This window comes from Phoca vitulina, unplaced genomic scaffold, assembly GCF_004348235.1.
Source record: "Phoca vitulina isolate PV1807 unplaced genomic scaffold, GSC_HSeal_1.0 scaffold65, whole genome shotgun sequence".
In the NCBI taxonomy this organism is placed as follows: domain Eukaryota; kingdom Metazoa; phylum Chordata; class Mammalia; order Carnivora; family Phocidae; genus Phoca; species Phoca vitulina.
This window is the reverse complement of record NW_022589768.1, coordinates 3,972,617-3,994,293: the sequence shown is the minus strand read 5'-3', so window position 1 is coordinate 3,994,293 and position 21,677 is coordinate 3,972,617. Positions and strand designations below refer to the sequence as shown.

Sequence of the window (21,677 nt, the reverse complement as noted above, 5' to 3'; positions counted from 1 at the left end):
TGGGTATTGAGGAGGGCACGTTCTGCATGGAGCACTGGGTGTTATGCACAAACAATGAATCATGGAACACTATATCTAAAACTAATGATGTAATGTATGGGGATTAACATAACAATAAAAAAAATTTAAAAAAAAAAAAAAAAGCAGTACTGCCCAAAACCCACTCCATTGATTTTGAAACCTGTAATCTATATATATTTTTCTCTCAACAGCAAGATTAGGCTTACCGTGTACATGGATGTTATTATTAGTGTGTTCAGATTTCTGATACTGCTGATCCAGGGACTTTAAACATTTTTTCTTCTGACCCTACAAGGTCAGTTCTTGACATAGGCAACAAATGTTTCATGAAAGCCCTTAATTAAATGGAGAACTATCAGGTGCTATGCAGCTACTAGATGATATCTGTGAAGATGATAACATAGAAGAATACTTATTCTTTCGGCAAATATTGATCACCTACTGGGTGTCTGATGCTGTGCTGGGCATGAGGGATAAAGTGCTCAGCCGAAGAGACACAATCCTTCCATCCCAGAATTATAAAATTGGGTGAAAAATATGAGTCAAATAATCATACAATATATACACTGTGATCTGTGTGAATAGAAGAGTTCTAATTTGAGAAGGGTGGGCAGGAACGGCCTCTGAAGAGGGGCCGGCTGGGGATGGTGTGGAGCCAGAGGTCCCTCCCGGGCGGAGGGGACGACGAGGCCTGAGCTGGGGCAGAGGTGGGAAGTTCGGAGGAGATGGAAAGTCAGGATGGTTCGAATGTGGTAAGTTTCATGAGGCACAAAACGAGGTGGGAGAGGGATCCAGGGGCCTGAGGCCTGGCTCAGGATCTGGGATTTGTCCAAGTGCACTGGTGGGGGGGGGGGGGGGGGGGGGGGAGATCATTTACCTTTTTCAAAGATCAGTCTGGTTACCGGGAGGAGAGGTAAGAAGGGGGCAGGAGTAAAGACATGGAGACTGGTTAAGAAGCTCCGCTGAAGCCCAGACAAAAGATAAGGGCGGAGCTGAAGGAAGGTGGATTACCGATCAGACATGTATCTGGGGGTAGACTCCACAGGACCAGGTAAGGGACCGAGGGTGTGTTTTGATATGAAGTTTAGTCCGGACAGCAATCTAGGTTTCCATTCTCACTGTGTCGGGACTCTGGTTAGGTAAGAACTATTAGTGTGTGTGGCCAAGGCCCGGACGCACAGAACATGAAAAGTCTGGCTCACGGGACAGCAGAAGGAATATGGGGGAAAAGCACCAACACCAGAGTCGGACAGAGCTGGGCCTCGCGCTGGCTGTGCCGTGGACCATCTCGGTGACAGTGAGCAAGCTTTCCAACCTCTGTTCACTCACCTGCAAGGCAGGAAGACCTCACTGGACTGTTAGCTTGCTCCCTGTGGTCCTCCCACGAAAGTCTTTCGAAAGCTTAAGTGAGATAATACATGGAAAATGCTTAGCTCAGTCCCTGGAGCAGTACCTTCCTAATACATTATAAGTACCGTTATTATCACTGGCTTTCATGGTGGAACCAGGGTGAAACTTTCATTCTTTATTGTAACTGAATGAATACTGATCTAATGCTATTTATATAGTCAACATATTACAATTTAGCAGAGTCGGCTTGAGGATTCTGAGAATGTACGAAACAGCTCACACACTTCCCGCCTGGGAATGCTTTGCAAACCTATGTCCCAAACTCTCCGTGGTGTCAAGATTCCTCTGCAGGGCACCCGAGGGTCCGAGAAGATGAGGGACCGGCTCTTTAAGATGACACCCGAGGGCTTCAGGACCGCCAGCACCCGTTCCTTCTGTTCCAATCTAGCCGAGGACCTGCCCTTAGGAAGGCCCTCTGTCACATCCAGGGCTCTCCTAAGTCTGTCTGTCCTCTGCTGCTGCGGCGATTCTGAAAGCACTCATTAATTCATTTAACCTGAGCACCTTTTCCAAACAACCTAATACGCAAAGTGTAACTGAGGTATGAACAAAGTTCCATGAGATACTGACTTTGCCTGGCTGAGGCTTCAAAAGGGGGACATCCCAGCTGGATCGTGAAGGATGTATGGGCGAGAACGCTGATTCCTGCAAACAGACCAGCACCAGGGCGTGACTCACACGGGGAACGATAGCAATGTGCACGTGGCTGGCTCAGTAACGTGTGGTAGGAAGTGGCCAGGCATGAGAGGTAAGGTGGGACTGCACCGAACCATCTCGGGGACACATGAAGGAGTTTGGGCTTGATTCTGAGGCCACAGGGAGTGAGTACAAGTTTTGAAGCATGATCAGATTCGCATCTTAGATCCTCTGGCAGCCAGAGGGAGAATGGCCTAGAGAGGGCAGAATTTTGTTAGGACAGGTTTCAGCCAAGGCTGGGAAGGGAGAAGAGGCGTCTTGATCAGCCTCCAGTAAGGGATGGGAGCCTGAAATAAGAGGGGGGACCAGGGAGTTCTCGTGGCGCTGGAAAGCTACATCTTCTGGGTGGAGGGGTCGGTCATCCAGCAGTCCAAAAAGCTTGAGGCGAGGCCGGACCTCCCTGGCTGTCTCCCAGCAGAGGTCAGCTATGACAGGCAAAACTGGAAATGAGCAGATGAGCAGCCCAGCCAACTGCGGGCACCCCGGGGCTGTCTGGGTTCTGCTGTTGCGCTGCCCTGAGCTAGCACCCTATCACCTTTACTGTGCCTTTGGGATGATTCAGCAGGTGAGTTTCCCCGTAAGACAGTGATCTTTGAGGGCAGGGTCCCTCCCTTGGTCTTCCTTGCTGGGCTCTGTTCTTAGATAGGCTTTCTTCCCAGCACTGGTCCCACATTCACATGTAGCAAGAAAAGAGTAAATTCCCTAATGATTCAAACCGTAGTCCTACAATTGAACTGCACGGTGGCTGACTGGCGTGCCTGGGGGCTTGGGCCCGTCCCTGAGCCCATCCCTGATGGGCTTAGTCGGGGTCACAGGCAGCCCCGAGTGAGGTGCGGAGGCAGCTTCTCACAGAGGACCGTGGAGTGGGGTCAGGACTGGAGCAGACACCCAGAGGAAAATCAAGGGTTGGGACAATCAAAGTAAACAGATGTGGGGGATCAGCCAAAGATAATAGATGCCCCCCATGAACACACAGTTGTGTTTGTTTCCCAGTGCCACACACAGAGTAGATGGATGAATTGATAGATGAAAGTCAAAGATATGATAGAATCATTCCAAGTTAAGCTATTCCTGGAGAAGAACTTGAAAGACCCAGTCTGGGGAGCTGGAGAATGCACAATTCTGAGACCGCCCCCCAAGACAGAAAGAGTGGAAAGACATGCTGTAAACCAGTGGTTCTCAACCTTGGCTGAAGATTGAAATCGCCTAGAGAGCCTTGACAAAATGCCAACACCGGCGCCCTACCTCCAGAGAGGATGACTTAATTGGCCTGGGTGGTGCCCAGGCCTCCGTCATCCCATAAACTCCCCAAGCGATCCCATTGTGCAGCCAGGGGTGCGAACCACTCTCTAAGCCTCGTGATGCCCAAAGAGCGGTACACGCAGAGACCCAGGAGTTCTGGAACTGGGAGGGAGGAAAAGGACATATCCTAGCTCGTTGGCTGGGCTTTCTTGAGACTTAGGGCTCCGGAGGGGAACTAAGAAACCCAAGAAAAACTGTGGGGCCAAGGAAGTGCAGGGCCTTCTCTGAGCACAGGGCAGAAGGAATTAATCCTAAAGCCTGCTCGCTGTCTCTGAGGGCAGCAGTCCTAGAACAGAGAGGCGCCTGTTTGCGCATCTAGAACAGCTCGGATGGGGCAGACTCACACAGGTGAGGCGGGACTCCAGAGCCATGTCTGAGGTGGGCTCAACAGGACTGAGGATGAGTTAAGAAGGTTTCTAACTGGAGACACCCTGTAGATGGTGATGCCTCTCCGGGGTACAGGGAAGCCCGGAGGGAGGCGGGCAGCCACAGAACAGAGAGGAGAGGTGGTGGGTGCAATTTTGGACCTGCTGAGATGCAGGATACCGAGGGATGAGCAAGAGGAGATGTTCAGTGGGCAGTCAGAGACGGCAGGTATGAAGTGTGGAAGGGGGACTCAGGGCCATCCCCAAGACAGGACTCTAAGAGGAGCACACATAGGCTGATGGAGCAGAGGTGGGGCTGGGGAAGGCATAGGCTGAATCACCAAGGGAGGGAGGGGAGCCTGGAGGATGGAAGAGTGGCCCTCAGCACCCAGGGGGCCCCTGTTCTAGATGCGGATCAACCCCCTTCAGCTTAATTTAGCTGAATCAAATACCTTAAATTTAAAAAAACAGAAGCAACTCTTTACTAGAAAAAGGAAGAACTAAACGAAAACAAACAAAAAGCAAATCCTACAAAATAGAAACGAGTGGGTTTTCAATTCATTTCAATGTAGCAAACAGTCACCAAACACCTACTACGTGCCAGACCAGCCACAGATGGCTCGGCTGGCCTGGGGAGCCGGTCAGACAGACAGCCCCACTCCTCGTCCCTTCCCCAGCGCCATCGGCGAGGCCACAGTGGCTCTGGTTCCTAGCATCTCCGCCTCCCATAAAGCTTAGCTCATCCACCAGTCGTCCTAAGTGAGGCCCCCCCCCCTGCAAATCTGGGGTCCTCGTGATAAGTAACACCTTTCCTGAAAGCCTCCTGTTTCCCGTGGCTGCCCAGTGGGTTTGGGCTCTGAGTTCCACAAAGCCCTTGCCTGTGCTGGGCTCCCAGTACGAGTAGGCTTCCGCTCCGAGACCCACCTCCAGCTCTTTCCCACGCTGAGCAGGGCAGAGATGCACGATCCCGCAGTTGGTCCAGAAAGGAGTACAGCTTTTCTGGAAATCTCTAACCATCTCTCCAACAGCTCGCCCCTGGGGGGGGGGGGGTTCCAGAGTTTCCTTCCCCTAATGTCAGCGTTGTAATGCCAGATATAAGAAAATCCCTTCAAATCAAGACAATACCTCTCTACTCCGTTGAAGCAAGAGGCCACCCGGCCAAGGAGACTTCCCCATCATCGTTCCCTTTCATTGCCCAGCAAACACTTCCCGGACCCAGGCTGGTGGGTGGTATGCGGGCTGCCTCCGCGACAGAGCCTCCCCTTTAGAAATTCCGTTTCTATTCTGCGCGAACTCTTTCACTTGCAACTGTTCCCCAGTCTCAGGATTCCTAACCTCCTTCAAAACCAACACAAAAGCTGCCTGAGTGGTTTTCTTTACTCAAGTATCCCTTTAAATTCACGTGCTTCTTTACTTTGCTGGTTTATCACTTTGGAAACGTCCTCTGAGGTTGTTTCTTGGGTATATCGTCTCCTGAGCAAGTTGGTTTTTTTTTTTTTCCTAATTGTGGCAAAATATATGTCCCATAAAATTTACCATTTTAATCATTTTTAAGTGTACAGTTTCAGTGAAATTAAGCACATTCACAGTGTCACGAGAAACTATCACCACTATCCGTCTCCAGAACTTTTTCATTATTCGAAATCCAAACAGTTTTTCAATGCCCAGAGGGTAGGGACATGCTTAATTTAGTTTTTATTCCCTGTTCTACACATAATATGTGCTCTATAAATACTCTTGGCTAACTAACGCAGACAAGAGGTTTAGTATAAAAGACAGCAAACAGGCACCAAGAGCTCATCAAACCACATCTTCCAAAATTACCTCTTACTAAAGCAAGCGGAGAAGACTGACCCCCAGAGAGGGAGAAAATCTAGAAACTAATTCTAGATGGGGCCTGACATCAGGCTATGCGCTGGCCCTGGCCAGAGGGGCTGGGTGTCCAAGACCCCCGAAGAGGATGAGGATGAGGAGGACGAGGAGGCCCTTGTCCTCTCTTCTGAGAGGATGTGAGACCCTTGTGGCCAAAAGATGAACCGACAGCAAACAAAATCACTTGGAATCATGGACCAAGCCCATTACTCCTGAGTAGGAGCCGTTGAACAACTAGAGAAATATTTCCCCAAACTTGCCTCATCACACAGATCTCTCAGAACATTCATTAAACAGATCGAATCAGTACATCCTGGGGGTGGGGTATGGGAATCTGCATATTTAATAAGTACCTGCAGTGATTCTTATGAAAGACAAATTTGGGAAATAATGAACTAGAATGTTCCACCAGCAAGGTGGGGCCAACCTAGCCACCTGGGGCTGTGAAGATAAAGGCTCCCAGCCAGACTCACTTTATGCTCCCAAGAGCTACTCAGACCAGTGAGCTGCTTTCCCAGGCCCTCCCCAGCCTCCTGGGCCCCAAGACTCCCTGGGGCCCGCTGCCTCTGCACACTCGGCCCTTCCTCTTCCAACATCCTGAATGCAGGGCCCATATATTGCCTCTCATTTCTTCCTCTGTGCCGAAGGCCTTGGATGATCCCAAGTTCTGGCAGCCCATCCCCCTGGCTTGGTTCCCCATAGTTGAGGGATGACAATGAGATATAGTCCTAATTTAGAACAAAAGAGCCAGGTAGTCATGGCCAGGTATTAATTAGGGAATGACTACAGATAGCCGGTGACATCATACCCTACCTTTAGAGCCAGCTGGGTCATTACATGGAAATAAGTCTGGAAGCTTATATCTACCAAATCCCGAGGTCAGTGTTTACAGAGAGAGATACTGGACACCAACCGTATCATCACAGCTGAAATTTCACCTGGGGGCCCTTCTGATGCAAGCCAGCCGACGGAAGCCCGAAGCCCGGGAGGGAGGCTGACTCACGTTCAGGTTGCTCTAGCAGGGGGCCCCGGGCCTACGAGCGCTGCAGAAACAGGACCCCCCCTCCCCAACAACCACTCCAGGGTACAATGGGTCAGAGCGGGTTATGGCAAAACAGGTTAGAAATTCAGAAGTGTCTTCCTTTTAATAAAGCCAGGAAGGGCTTTGTTTTCAGGAAAACAAATTAGAGAAAGGACAACAAAACTTCTGAAACAGCTCCGTGTTGATCTTCACTCCAGAGAGTTTACATAAAGCAGTGTTTCCGTGGGATGTCAATAGGTGTTATGCAGCTGGGAAAGTTTCCATCCTCCATAGGTCTGGACGAAACTGAAATAGGTTTCTTTACTGGTCTCTCTCTCTCTTTTTAGAACCTGTACTGTGTCCGTATAGAAAGGAAACTCCAAGAAGTGAAAGCAATATACTATCTTTTCTAAATTAAATCAATTTATTGACAACAAAACCTTAAGTTTTCCAGAGGGGACATGTTTTGGGAAATGCTGAAACAAAGGATACTATCACCCAGAGCCAACTTGACTTACAAGAAATAAGCAGTTGCTACTGTGTTTGCTCTCGGGTGAAAACCAACTCCCTCTCATGTGCCCTCCTCTGTAACCACAAAAATCACTCCTTAGGGTTAAGCAACAGAGCACGGTAGTTAGGTGAGCAGGCTGTCTGGATTCTGACCTGGCCCCCTCCCCCCCCCCCCCCCCCCCCCGTTATTAGGCTCAGGCGTGTTCTCTAACCTCCGTAGGCCTCAAGTTTGTCATCTGTAGAATGGGCAGCATTGGCACCTGAGCTAGTTCTGTCCCGCCACAGAGGCATGGTCTCCTGAAGGAGGGGGTCCTCTCGCCCACTTCTGGGCTTGACGATCCTGCTGATAAGCCAGTGTTCACTCTGCAAGGCACAGCACATTGGGAGGAGAGTACAATTGAGGGGTGAAGGAAGGGGATAAGAATTAACCGGAGACAGCCGTCATGCTAAAACTCAGAGCATCTGGGCGGCAATGCGGAGGTGCGGGATGAAGGGAAATGTCACTAAAACGTGCAGAAAGAGGAACAGAAAAGAATCAAGTCAACCTTGAGATGGGTCACATAGAAATATGTACTTACATGGGCCCACCAATGTGTTATAAACACAAAAAAGAAGGAGGGAAAGTAGAGGAGAGAAAAGGAAAGAGTCAAACCTCCAAATTTCTTTTTAGACGGCCTCAGCTGTAACTTGCGATGCCTCGAGTGCCCATCGCCCCTGTCTTAGGTGGCTGACGACCGATGAGGGCAGTCTGGGCGATGTGGGGAGGTGAGTGCTGCGGAGGAGTCCCCAGAGGGAGGAAGACGGTCATCCAGAACTGCATTCAGCAAAGATGGGGAGAAGTTAAGATACAATAGTCCCCCCCACACACACACCCACTATTCACTTTCTGGGGTTTTGCTTACCTGCAGTCAAGCCGAGGTCTGCAAGCAGATGATCCTGGTCCTGACGCATCCCCAGGTCACCAACAGCCTAACGCTACATCGCAGACACATGCCCTCGTCCCCCACCTCATGTCCTCTCCTCCCGTAGGCGCTTTCTCATCATCTCACATCCTCACGGGAAGAAGAAGAAATATCACAATAAGGTATTTTGACAGAGAGGCCATATTGACATAACTTTTGTTACAGTGCATTGTTATAATTGTTCTATTTTAGGACGAGTTATCATGTTTTCACCTCCTGCTGTGTTTAACTTATACATAGGTATGCATGATCCTAGGTGTGCATGTGCAGGAAAACACATCGTCTGCATGGGGTGGGTACTCTCTGTGGATCCAGGCATCCGCTGGGGGGCTTGGGACGCGCCCCCCTCGGACAAGGAAGCATGGCTGCTATTCCAATAACCAAGAGGGAGAACGGAGACGCTCTTGTTGGCGAGTTCCAGCGCTGAAGTGGAGCCTCTCAAATTAGGATTTCAGTCAGCTCACTGGCATTTCAGGACTGACATTCATCACCACACAGCGACGGGGGTCACAGAAGGCAAGGGGGTTCCTCAGAAACCCTCCAGAAAATATCTGAGCAGGAATGGAACTTTAAGAGCAACCTGCCCGATTTCAGTCATTCTCAGATGAAGAAACTTTAACTTCTTTAAGATTTCATTGTGGCTGAGAATGAACTTACCAGGTCAGTTCTGGGGAAGGCCGTTTGGTCTCTTTAAAACCACAAAGCAATGAATCAACTCTAAAAAGGATATCTGCGAGGCAAATTTAATTTTGAAATTTAAACACTGCCCTTTGATGATATTAAGGAACAACCTAATTTTTTAGAGATGATAATGCATTGTAAATAAGTTTTTTAAAAAGAGTCCTTATCTATTAGAGATCCACACTGCAATAGCTATAATTTGCTTCAAAATAATCTAGGAGGTGTAGAGAAGAAGACGGTCAGTGTATCAATGGAGTTGGATTGGCCACAAATTGCTAATTGTTGAAGCTGGGGGGGGGAAGTAAGTGGGGCCCACTATACTGTCCTACTTTTGTGTGTGCTTGGAATCTCCCATTAAAACCTCTACAAAGCAGGGGCGCCTGGCTGGCTCAGTTGGTAGAGCTTGAGACTCCTGATCTTGGGGTCATGAGTTTGAGCCCTACAATGGGTGATTAGTTAAAAAAAATTTTTTAATTAAAAAAAAAAAACTACAAAGCAGGGACATCTCATTACATAAAGAGGCCATCTAATGTAAGTCTGTAATTTTATTCATTCATTCATTTGCTCATTCAAAAATATAATTACATATAATACGTAAAATTATATATGTATAATTATGGCAGAATTCACATAACATGAAATTCACCATCTTAACCATTTTCAAGTGAGCATTATGTCAATTATACCTCAATAAAAGACAAAGTGCACAACTCAGTGGCATTTTGTACATTCACAAGGTCGTGCGAACATCACCACCATCCGGCTTCAGGATATTTCTCTCATCCCAAAAGGACACCCCGTACCCCGTTAAGCAGTCACTCCCTATTCCCTCTTACTCTTAGCCCCTGGCTACCACTAATCTGCTTTCTGTTTCTACAGATTTACCTATTCTGCATATTTTAAATAAATTTGATGTGTATTTTTAAATTTAAATTTTATTTCTTTTTTATTACTAAAACATTCAACAGGGTTTAAAATTGAAAAAGTAGTGAAGGGTTTGCAGCGCAAAGCTTCCCTCCGACCTCTCTGCCCCCAGCACACAGTTCCCTTTCCAGAGGCATCCCGTTTCTTACCCACCCTTCCAGAGATTAAAACTTCCCTTCCCCCTGGCTTGCGCGAATGGTACCATCCTATACACACTGCTTTGCAGTTGGCCTTTTCCCACTTAGCTTACCTTGGGGTTCATTCAATGACAGAACAAAAAGAACTCCTTTTCCCACCTGCCTAGTATTCTGTGATGCCAGGCTGGAATTCATACCCTGTGATAAGTGCTTTGCGGTTACGGAAATTAATAAAATGAGGTCCTTTCCCGAGCAGCTCCGAGTCTAAAAAGTACTTTCTTTTGAGAAAAGGGAAACAGAGACAAACTAGAGGCTTCTGCTTCAAGGCCACTCATCATCTCATCTATCTTCACAGCCAGGCACTTGGAAGGGAGAAGACAGCTAATCTGGAGGGTTCTGGGGAATCTCCAGGGACCTGCCAGGGGTTGCACCTTCCACCTTCTCCTCTACAACATAACTGATCATGTCACCTGTGTCTTCCCTTCTTTCCTGATTAGGAAAGAAAGGAATTCTCCTTGGGGAAATTTAGAAGTGCACAGAGAGACAATTTACCCAAAGTTGTTTGAAGCATTTTTAATAGCTGCTTAAAACTGCATTGCATTGAGGGGCGCCTGGGTGGCTCAGTTAGTTAAGCATCTGACTCTTGATTTCGGCTCAGGTCATGATCTCAGGGTCATGGGATCAAGCCCCACGTCAGGCATGGAGGCTGCTTGAGATTCTCCCTCTCCATCGGCCCCAGCCGGCTCTCACGCACACACACTCTCTCTCTCAAATAATAAATGACTTAAGTCTTTTTAAAAAACTGCATTACATGGATACACTGTAACCTACTAAATTATCTGTGTTCACTCCTGCATTTTAGAGATCCAGGAACCGAAGCCACAACAGATGTTTATTTTAAGGACATAGAGAAACATCTAAATTCATACACCAAACAAGACAGGTAAGACAGTTGGAACCAGATATATATCTATGAACATTATCTCTGTGAAACAGAAACTGTATTAATGAATAATCTCAGGGAGGATGCAGGGCTAGGAAGAGGAGAAGAGTAGCAGATGGCTAAGACTTCAGGGATTCCAACAGTTACTGGATAGTAAAATTATAAGGAAAGTCCTGCAAATTAAACAGAGGAGCATTTATTTCAATAGACTAGGACCCTGCGACACATGTTTGTCGGGCTGGACGGAGCAGGCCGCGGGATGGAGGGAAGAGCATTCGTGGACAGCACACGGGTTGGCCCAACACCGTGGCTGAGCCGCAGAGGCTCCAGCATCTGGGGGTGGTGGAAGCCACAGGAACAGACGCAGTGCCCGTGAAGAGCGTGGAGGATGAGAAGAGGTTAGGGGTAGAGCCCCGGGCATGGAGACCCCAGGGAGAGTTAAGTGTTGAAGCTGCCGAGAGCTCTGAGCAAGACCTCCTCAACAACCCCACCCCAGAAACTCTTCCTGCCTGAACTGGGGGGTGGCCAGAGTTTGTCAGGGGGGGTTGGGCACCTTTACAGGTGTCTGGATCAGCAGGGGATTGGAGAGGGAAGAGGAGGGTAGAAGGGGAAGACTGTTTGAGGGCCTGAAAAAGAGGTCCCTACCACCAGGGACTTCATCACCAGGGCTCTGACAGAGGGACAGGACTCTTCCTTCCCTAACAATACAGTTTTCCCTGAAAATGGACCTAATAATAGGCCTCACACTACTACCAAGGCTAAATTGGATTCCACTGACTCATAAGTCTTTTTATGTCTTCAGTTCTGATCCCTGCTTCCCATACAACTCGGTAAATGACAATGCCGTTGTTGTTCTACTCAAGAATCTATTTCAGGGATGGGCAGCAGACGGCCCATAGCTGTGTATGCTATTATTACCTATATCTTTTACAGCATTCATTTCAAACATAAAGGAAAAGAGAGAACACAGAGTGAAGTAGACTGCTCTCTTGCTAGGTAAATCCTCTGAGAGGAGTTTCCTTTATAATGAAGTCAGCCGTGTGGGGGGAGAAAATCCAGACCAATGGCCACCTTGGTAAATCTTGCCATACAGTGTTTGCATGGATCCTTGTGGGTTAGAAACAGCGTTTGACTCAGAAAACACATTGAGTAAAACATCTCTAGCTCCTGTTTGACCAAAAATGGCGAAAGATAAACAACTCTTATCTCTGGCAAAATTTCAGCTCAGTTTGGCCAATATTGACCGAGCACCGGCTGTGATCCAAGGACGCAGAGGTGGAAAGCCATGGTCCGTGGCCCCTAGCAGCTGCCAGATGCTCGGACGCCAGGAAAGAGGCACTCTAAGTCATCGACGGGAAGGAAGTAGTCCATCAGAAAGAAGGTGTATTTCTCTTTGTAAATTAACAAACTGACATCTGGTTTACTGAGACATCGGTATGCTAGAGTGGTTACACAAGCCAAGAGCAAGCAACTCTGATTTCTGGATGTTTTCAGTGGAGGCCTGGGCTCTGGATCGCGCCACAGGTGCGGGTAATTAAGATCATCTGGGGGGGTTAGAGGAGGCTCACGTGGCCCTTCCTGCCGCCCAGCTCCCCGGCGTGCGCTAGCGCACGGTGCTTCTTCCTAACCCTGGAGACTCTGGTTCTTCTCTCAGATGGGCACCAGGTGGGGGAACAGGTGGTGGTCAAAAGCAGGGGATGGAGGGGTGGGTGGACGTGGAGAGAGACAGACACACACACACAGGGAGATGGACAGATGCTGATGCGGAGGAAGAGCCACTAAGGGTAGAATTTTTTTTTTTTTTTTTTGCTTTGACACCCTTTTCAAATTTTAGTGATTGTGGCACTGAGAATGTCTCACCCTGACATTTCTCTTCAGATGCAACAACTCTTACCACGGAGAATTCATTTAAAAACTCAAAACGGATTTTAAAGGATTCCTGGAAGCAAGAAACTATGCCTTCTGTCAGAGGCATTATTAATATTATGATGGTTGGGGCGCCTGGGCGGCTCAGTCAGTTAAGCCTCCGACTCTTGTCTTGGCTCAGGTCATGATCTCAGGGTTGTGGGATTGAGCCCCGAGGTGGGCTCTGCACTCAGCGGGGAGCCTGCTTGAGACTCTCCCTCTTCCTTTCCCTCCCCTACTCACACGCTCTCCCGCTCTCTCTCTAAAATAAATAAATCTTTTTTTTAAAAGATTTTATTTAGGGGCGCCTGGGTGGCTCAGTCATTAAGCATCTGCCTTCAGCTCAGGTCATGATCCCAGGGTCCTGGGATCGAGCCCCGCATCAGGCTCCCTGCTCTGTGGGGAGCCTACTTCTCCCTCTCCCACTCCCCCTGCTTGTGTTCCCTCTCTCGCTGTGTCTCTCTCTGTCAAATAAATAAATAAAATCTTTAAAAAAATAAATAAATAAAATATTTTATTTATTCGACAGAGAGAGAGAGAGAAAACACAAGCAGGGGGAGCGGCAGGCAGAGGGAGAAGCAGACTCCCCCCTGAGCAGGGAGCCCGATGTGGGACTCGATCCCAGGACCCTGGGATCATGACCTGAGCCGAAGGCAGACGCTCAACCCACTGACCCACCCAGGCGTCCCCCTAAAATAAATAAATCTTTAAAAAAATATATTACAAGTGTCATCTTTCCAAGGAGGCAGACTACTCAAGGTTGGATGCTGGACACTAAGATTCTAATGATTTGCTCCTGCTCTTAACACTTTCTAGGCCCAAATCTTCTCTTCTATGGTCTGTGTCTGTTACGCTGGGGTTTCACCGAAGTGCTTCCATCTATTCAAGCAGATCCAGGGCTGCTCTTCTCTCTCCCTCCCTCCCTCTCTCTCTCTCTCTCTCTCTCTCGTATAATTTACACAGCACAAAATGCACCGTTGTCCACGTACGGTTCAAGATTTGTAGCAAAGTTACGGAGTCGTGCAGCCATCACCACCACTATCCGGCTTCGGGACGTTTCCACGACCCCCGGCCCCCAAAAGCTCCCGCACTGTCATTTGTAGTCTGTCCTTCTCTCCCACCCAAACCCGGGCAATCACTGATTAGTTCTCTGTCTCTGTCAGAGCCTCTTTTTTGGACACAATTTTGGCTGCAGCCATCCATAAACTCTTGCCCCTCTGCCTGAGGATGGGGTGGCCCTCTGGGTAAGGATACAAACTGCATTCTTCAGTTTCTAGAGCAGAACGCGACTCCATGCTTGTGCGTCTGCAGCATGCCGTGGCCAGGCCCGCCCATGGAAAGCACCCCGGTGGACACAAGTGGACACAAATGGAAAATTGTTAGGCCTGGCCGTGTACGTGCAGGGAAAGGGAGGCTGCTGCCCCTTCTAGCACACACGACAGGAAGGTCAAGGCCTAGGATGTGGCTCTCAGGCCCAGGTGATGTGGCCTTCTGAGCGGCTGACTGATGGCTCTCCGTGGAGGTCCACGTCGTTATGCGTGACAAGCGGCACACACAGTTCCATACACTTCGGACCTGGCGGGCATCTCGCTTCGCGTGGGCTCGCTAGACACACTAGAGTGTGCGCACACCTGCCTGAGATCCAGAAGCGGCAGGCGTCAGAGAGCCCCCCGCACTCCTTGCCCCATTCACGTCCCTGGTGTCGCTTTTCCCCTGCTTCAGAGACAACCAAAGTCAAAGTAACCGTGAACTGAGTCGCAGCTGCCTGGAAACCTGACAGACTCCACGTCCCGGCTCGTCTACCTCACCGACGCCACGAACATCCGGGTTCTCACTTCTCAACCACAGAGGGCAACCCTGACTAGCCTAGTTCTCAAACCTCCAGCTCGGATGTGTTTTTCTTTAGGTTCTCTGGTGAGAGTAGATTCAGATCTCACTTCCGCTTGCCTGGGTAACCCTGGGCAAGTCACCCCTCATCTGCAAGCCCTGTTTGTCCAAGACAGACACGTACCGAGGTGGTTGTTACGAGCGCAAAGGAGAGAATGTGGCTGTGAAGCATTGCCCAGCGCCTGGCTTATAGTCAGCGCTCGGCAGACAGCGCTGGTGGTGTTTGGACGGGACTGTTTTCACAAGAGGTTTGCATCAGAACCTCCCCCTGCTCAGACCAGCCAAGTCAGAGTGTTGTGCGTTGGTTTGGAAAACAGTGAGCAAGGAGACAGGGGTGACCAACCAACATTTCGTAAGCCTTATAATCCTAATCTCGGCAGTGGAAAATAGTAATCATGATTATCTCATTTTAGAAATAAGGAAACCGAGCCTCATTCTTGGCTAAAGTTGCACAGGCTGGCCTGCACCACCTAAAAATGCTAAGGATCCCTTGGCAGCAAAAGCTCTCCACCTACCTGTGGGAGGGGGCAGGCTCTCACCTGCCCGGAGGGAGACGGAGTCAACCCTCAACAATGTCTAACCGGAATATGCCGAAGTCAAGGAGAGACATGCACTGCCCCATGTCAGCAGAGGTCACAGCTCACATTCCAAAGAGGACAGGGGGCATGTTACGCAGCAGGTCTGGGGGGGGGGGTATCTGGGGAGAGAGGGCAGTAGGGAGCTCGCTGAGTCGGCCTGAAGCGCAGCAGTCTTGGAATCTTTCTCTGAAGAGTATTCCACAAAGAGTGGCCAGTGTCCGTCCGCCACACCCCAAACCCAGATCCCTCACAGGGGCTTACTTCTGGCAATCTGTATTTGGGGTGTGCGCACGTGTGTATGTGTGTGAATGCGCCACCTGCCCTAAATTCCTTCTGCTTAAGTTCACTTTGCTCTGAGTTATTCCTCAGCCTCGAGTCTGTCTACACTTAGGTACCTCGCTGGAATCACCTTTCCCTGCACTCAATGGGGTCACCTGTGCTGTTCTATGTAATGCATGCGCTACATCATGACGATCATCTGCTTGACTCTTCGCTTAGATCCTAAGATTTGTGTTCCACATTTTCTCACTCCTGTCCATTCCCCCCAACATTCAGCCTAGAAATACGCTGGATATGGATACATGCTTATGGAGGGGGAAAAAATAAGCAAGGTCACAAGCCCCAAAAAGTCTTTAGATTAGGGTTTTCTCTGGAGTTCTATCTGAACAGAAATGAAATATTAAATAAATTACTCAACTTTGTGTTGGAGTTTACAAAAATGAGCAAATTAAAGCAAAATGCTAAAGGAAAAGAAAAAGTAATTTCTGCTGCAGAGAAATAATGTGCTTTCAGCTCATTCCTAGCCAGTGGGGTTTAGTCAGAGGGAAGCTGACAAACACCTTTCTGAGAAGCTCTCGAGGCCCACGGATCACCGGAGGGAACATATGGAACCCACCACCGGGTGCAAAGGGCCCCCCGTGACCACGTGGAGACATGTTTTGCCAATGCTCTCCATCCCGTTGGAGGATTCACCTTCGTTCTGACTCACTGTCTTCACTGTTTACCTTTGTAGCTGCCAACTGTTTGAATCGGTGTTTCAACTGTTTTGACCATCTGCTGGGAGAAAACTTGCAGATTATGACACAGTTTTCAGAACCTTGAATCATAGTTTTGGAGTTGGAGGACTCAGAAATCAGCAAGCCTAACTCCTTCATTTGTAGGCTCACAAACGCTTCCCTGCCTGGAGCGTTGGCCCCGGCGCTCATGTGCCTAGGGGGGCACAGACAGCACACGGGGTCCCGGGGCTCCTGGCACCTGCGCTCCAGCAGGGACCACAGAGAGCTGCCACAAGGCGACGTGGGTGCCCAGGTAAAGGGGCGTCCAGGGGACACATATGCTGTGCACAGGAGGGGGGCAGAGTCTTTCTACATGGTTGGGGAGAAAGTACGTGGGGAAAGATCACTCAAATACAAAATAGGAGAGGAAGGTAGGTGCCGGATCAGTGAACATTTCCTGAGCACCAGCTATGTACCAGGTCACCAGACTCTATGCTAACTGCCAAAGATGTGAAAGATACAGCTTTGCCCTCAAGGAATCTGTAATTTAGGCAGATGTGGCTATATATGTTAAAGATATACAGGAAGGAATCATCGGTTCTCCTTGGAGAGGAGGACAGAGGACAGAGAGGGGGTATCACTGAAGGCCACCCGAAGGTGACAAAATAGGCTAAGGTTTACCAAGTAGACCAGAGTGGGAAGGGCATCGCAAACAGAAGGAACAGCATGTATACAACACAACACAGAGTCTTGCAGGAACTTGGAATAGTTTGCGATAGCTGTGCATTTAGTTCACTTGGGGAGAGTGACAGATGAAGCTGGATAGGACAGGGGCACCTGGGTGGCTCAGTCGTTAGGCGTCTGCCTTCGGCTCAGGTCGTGATCCCAGGGTCCTGGGATCGAGCCCTGCATTGGGCTCCCTGCTCCGCAGGAAGCCTGCTTCTCTCTCTCCCACTCCCCCTGCTTGTGTTCCCTCTCTTGCTGTGTCTCTCTCGGTCAAATAAATAAAACATAAAATCTTTAAAAAAAAAAAAAGGCCGGATAGGACAGCACTAAGTCTTCCCGGGCTGGAATTCCACACTCAGCAGCCTCGGGTGTATGCTAGAAGTAATTAGGAACCCCTGAGAGGTGGATCCATCAGGGGATAGATGTCATCAGGTTTGTGGTTTAGAAAGCATCTACTCTTATATTACTATCTTATAGATACCTTATATTATTATCAATCCTTTTCTGTGTGTTTCATAAGAATTAAAGAAGAACACCTATTAGCAGGGTGGAGAAGTGTCTGGAGGGGAGCAAAGCGAGGTACAGGGACCAGTTAGAGGCCGTCACCTGGTCTGCATGAGAAGGGATGAGGGTCAGAACTGTGGCAGCAGGAAAGAGTAGGCTCTCTGTTTGAAGAGATGGTCAGGAGTTGAGGTCCACAGGACACGGGGAGGGACCGGGTGTGTGGGATAAGAGAGGGGGAGAGGTCCAGGATGAGTGCCAGCTTCTGGTGTGGGTAACTGGGAGGACACATTCCCTGAAAACGAAGACAGAGCGGATGAACGGGTCCAGAAAGGAAGATGAACTCACCTGTGGACATGTGCTGGAGATGTCGGCCAGACCCGCAGAGAGAAATTTCTAGTGGGCAGTATTTATGAGTCTAGAGCTCAGATATGAAGGCTGGCTGGAGATATCCACCGCTGAGTCGTCAGCACAGGGCTGGAAGCTGGAGCCACAGGAGAAACTGAGAGCACAGAGGTGACACTAGGAGAGTACAGATGGGGTCATGGGACACCAACATTTAGGGACGAGCAGGGGACTGAGCAGTTGGCCAAGGCGATTGAGGTAGAGACGTGACAGTGACCTGGGGCCAGGGAGGATCATGAGAAACTTGGAAACTAGGGGACAGCAAGGTGTAAGGGAGCACGGAGAGGAGTGTCAAATGCTGCACAGATAAAAAATAAACTGAAGACCTTAGACACCCAGTCACTGCATCTGGCCCCAGGTCAACGCTGTCCTGGCGAAGTCTGCTGGAGGGATTTCGGCGGCCTGTCTGGGGGCAGAAGAGGGGTCAGTGCAGCGCTGCAGGTGTGCACGGCTCTTTGTGAGGGGCTCACTGTGTGGGGAAAGCAGACCCCAGGTGTTCAGAGGAGGACACAGGACTGAGGGCAGGGTATCAGTCTTGTCTGAGACTGAGAAACTTGAGCCAGTTTGCGTGGTAGGGGTGTGGGGGTGGGAGGAGCTGAAAACAGAGGAGACAGAAGGAATGACTGCAGGAGCACAGACCAGAAGAGCAGGGTTCACACTGACCCAAGACACAGGGGCCCAAGACCCTGGAAGACAAATGGGGGGAAGGGGTGGGACGCGGGCACACTGTAGGTCTGGGATTGGGAAGTCGAGGGAATTGAACCCGAAGTCTCAACAATATCTGTGAAACAGGGAGCAAGGTGAGGAAGGTAAGGCCCAGGGATGAGGTGACTTGCAGAACGACTGCTGGTTTGCAAACTGCCCCCGACACTGAAGACAGGGAGAGACGTACGAAAGGGGCGGGCCACTCCAGATCGGTGGGTGGCGGCCTTAATAAACAAGGGAACTTACATTTGAGGCTTGTCTTGGGCAGCCACAAGACAAGTAGATTTCCACACTGCCTGCCAGACTCTTAGACGTTTACTAGAGGCCTCCACTGGGTTAGGTCTCAACACCTTCTCTCTCAAGGCTGCATCCTTGAAAACAACTCCGGCTGTGGGAATGGTGGGCAGGACGAACACTACAAGGCTGAGGGAGAGGTGAGGAGCCTGATTGCTCCGGTCCACCTCAAGGGTCAACTGGTGGTCTCACCCTCTCTATGACCTCCTGCAACAATAAGGCACAGGGAGCAAGATTTTAACTCAAGGGTCTTGACTCCTCACCTGGTCCTCTATTCCCTATGTTACACTCACTTAGGTTGAAGACACTTGATCACATAAAGCCCCCCTGTTAAGAGGGGGCTTTTCGTACCTTTCTTTTGAAAGATCGGTAGATAAGGCACTTCACACAAGGGCAGAACAGACCACTTTGTCATCAAAGACAGGAAGCTTGCCAAGAGCCTGGATTGAGACCTTCTTAAAATGGGGCAGTTAGCAGAAGTTCACCCTCAGATAAGAATCCTGACTTACTCATGCCACTTCCAAGTGCTTATAAAATGTTTGTAACACTTAAACTGTGATGATGACCTCAGTGAAAGAGATTCTGGAAAATTACCTAGAGGACAGAACATGGTGGCATGGAGGAAGGAGTGGTTGAGAATAAATTCTGGACAAGTCTCTTGGCCTCTCTGCACGTTTCCAAGGTCCCCTCGAAGAGAAACAGGCGTATTTAATGAAGAGGTGGATGGGAGCAAGACATTGGAAGTAGATTACGAGAGCTGGCCATCGGAGCATGCAGAGAAAGCAGCCACGAAAAGCAAAGGAAGGACACTAAAGACAAGAGCCATCACGGTGCCTTGAGTGGACCCTGCCAAATGGAGCAGAATCAGGCAGATACGGCACAACTGGAATCCAAATCACCTCCACTTAGAAAACACAGACTTGCCATTATTTACATAACAAACATTAGGAAAAGGAGAGTAAAATCTTTCATATCACAATCATGGATTTTAGAATGGGAAGAGACTTTAGTGCCAACCCACTAAGCCCAATTCATAGCTTTTTCTTCCCCAAGATTGCTCTTCTTTCCTTCTGTGATTTCTTCAATGACACCAACTGGCTTCTATGGTAAATAGTAAAACTCGGGTAGCAAACAAACTAACTAGCTGGCTTGCTTCCTACCCTCTCCTGGAAAAAGCCCCCGACACAAAGGACTCCTCATGTGGGAGAATGACACTGAGGGGTGGAACTGGATTAGGATCTTGAAATCTCTGATTAAAACAATTCTTTGTAACTAAAAGTTACAGGAGTACAGATGTGAATCTAAACCGATGCCTCGGGGCACCTGAGTGGCTCAGTTGGTTGAGCCTCCGACTTTGGCTCAGGTCACGATCTCAGGGTCTAGAGATCAAGCCCCACACTGGGCTCCCTGCTCAGCAGGGTGTATGCTTGAGATTCTCTCTCCCTTTGCCCCTCCCCTCAGTGGTGCATGCACACGCATGCTCTCTCTCTCTCCAAAATAAATACATAAATAAATCTTTAAAAAAGAAAATTCTCTAAACCGATGCCTCATATAACCTGACGTGTTTTCACGCCACTTAAATATTTAACATATAATAACTAATTATCATTAGCATCTGCATAACATCTTTCCTCACTTGAGCATAAAGCAATTTATATACGCAATAATTAATTCTCACAATAACCTTATGAGGCAGAGAAGTAGCGAGGATTATTATTCCCATTTTGCAGAAGATAAAATTAGGGCAGGGAAACATGTTGACATTTGCCCAGGTCAGAAAAAGTGAGTGGAAGGCTGCTGTACTTTTTAAATTGTTATGTTAATCACCATACATTACACCATACATTACATCATTAGGTTTAGATTGGTGTTCCATGATTCATTGTTTGTGCATAACACCCAGTGCTCCATGCAGAACATGCCCTCCTCAATACCCATCACCAGGCTAACCCATCCTCCCACCCCCCTCCCCTCTAGAACCCTCAGTTTGTTTTTCAGAGTCCATCATCTCTCATGGTTCGTCTCCCCCTCCGATTTCCCCCCCTTCATTCTTCCCCTCCTGCTATCTTCTTCTTTTTTTTTCTTAACATATATTGCATTATTTGTTTCAGAGGTACAGATCTGAGATTCAACAGTCTTGCACAATTCACAGTGCTTACCAGAGCACATACCCTCCCCAGTGTCTATCGCCCAGTCACCCTATCCCTCCCACCCACCCCCTACCCAGCAACCCTCAGTTTGTTTCCTGAGATTAAGAATTCCTCATATCAGTGAGGTCATATGATACATGTCTTTCTCTGTTTGACTTATTTTGCTCAGCATAATACCCTCCAGTTCCATCCACGTCGTTGCAAATGGCAAGATCTCATTCCTTTTGACGGCTGCATAATATTCCATTGTATATATATACCACCTCTTCTTTATCCATTCATCTGTCGATGGACATCTTGGCTCTTTCCACAGTTTGGCTATTGTGGACATTGCTGCTATAAACATCAGGGTGCATGTACCCCTTCGGATCCCTACATTTGTATCTTTGGGGTAAATACCCAGTAGTGCAATTGCTGGATCGTATGGTAGCTCTATTTTCAACTTTTTGAGGAACCTCCATACTGTTTTCCAGAGTGGCTGCACCAGCTTGCATTCCCACCAACAGTGTAGGAGGGTTCCCCTTTCTCTGCATCCCCGCCAACATCTGTCGTTTCCTGACTTGTTAATTTTAGGCTGCTGTATTTTAATTCTTGTCTGGGCTCTGTGGAAAATGGTCAGTATGTTATGGAAGGGGCGGGGAGGTGGGGGTGGGGGATGTGGTTTAAATAACACAATATAAAGACAGA

The 21,677-nt window shown here is 48.8% G+C and overlaps 1 protein-coding gene across 6 annotated transcripts in view; it reads right to left on the bottom strand.

Moving 5' to 3' along the window:
- Positions 1-21,677, bottom strand: part of HOMER2 (homer scaffold protein 2) — a 114,648-nt gene that overhangs the window by 91,541 nt on the left and 1,430 nt on the right. The window contains exons 1-5 of one of the 6 annotated variants that reach the window (XM_032392006.1): positions 18,793-20,192; positions 17,785-17,938; positions 8,100-8,249; positions 7,850-8,011; positions 7,410-7,560 (exon numbers count right to left, since the gene is read on the bottom strand). The gene's annotated coding sequence lies outside the window, so the exon portion shown is untranslated. Of the gene's footprint in view, positions 1-7,409; positions 7,561-7,849; positions 8,012-8,099; positions 8,250-17,784; positions 20,193-21,677 lie in introns of those variants that run through there. The other 5 variants (XM_032392007.1, XM_032392008.1, XM_032392005.1 and 2 more) reach the window with 5 other exon arrangements.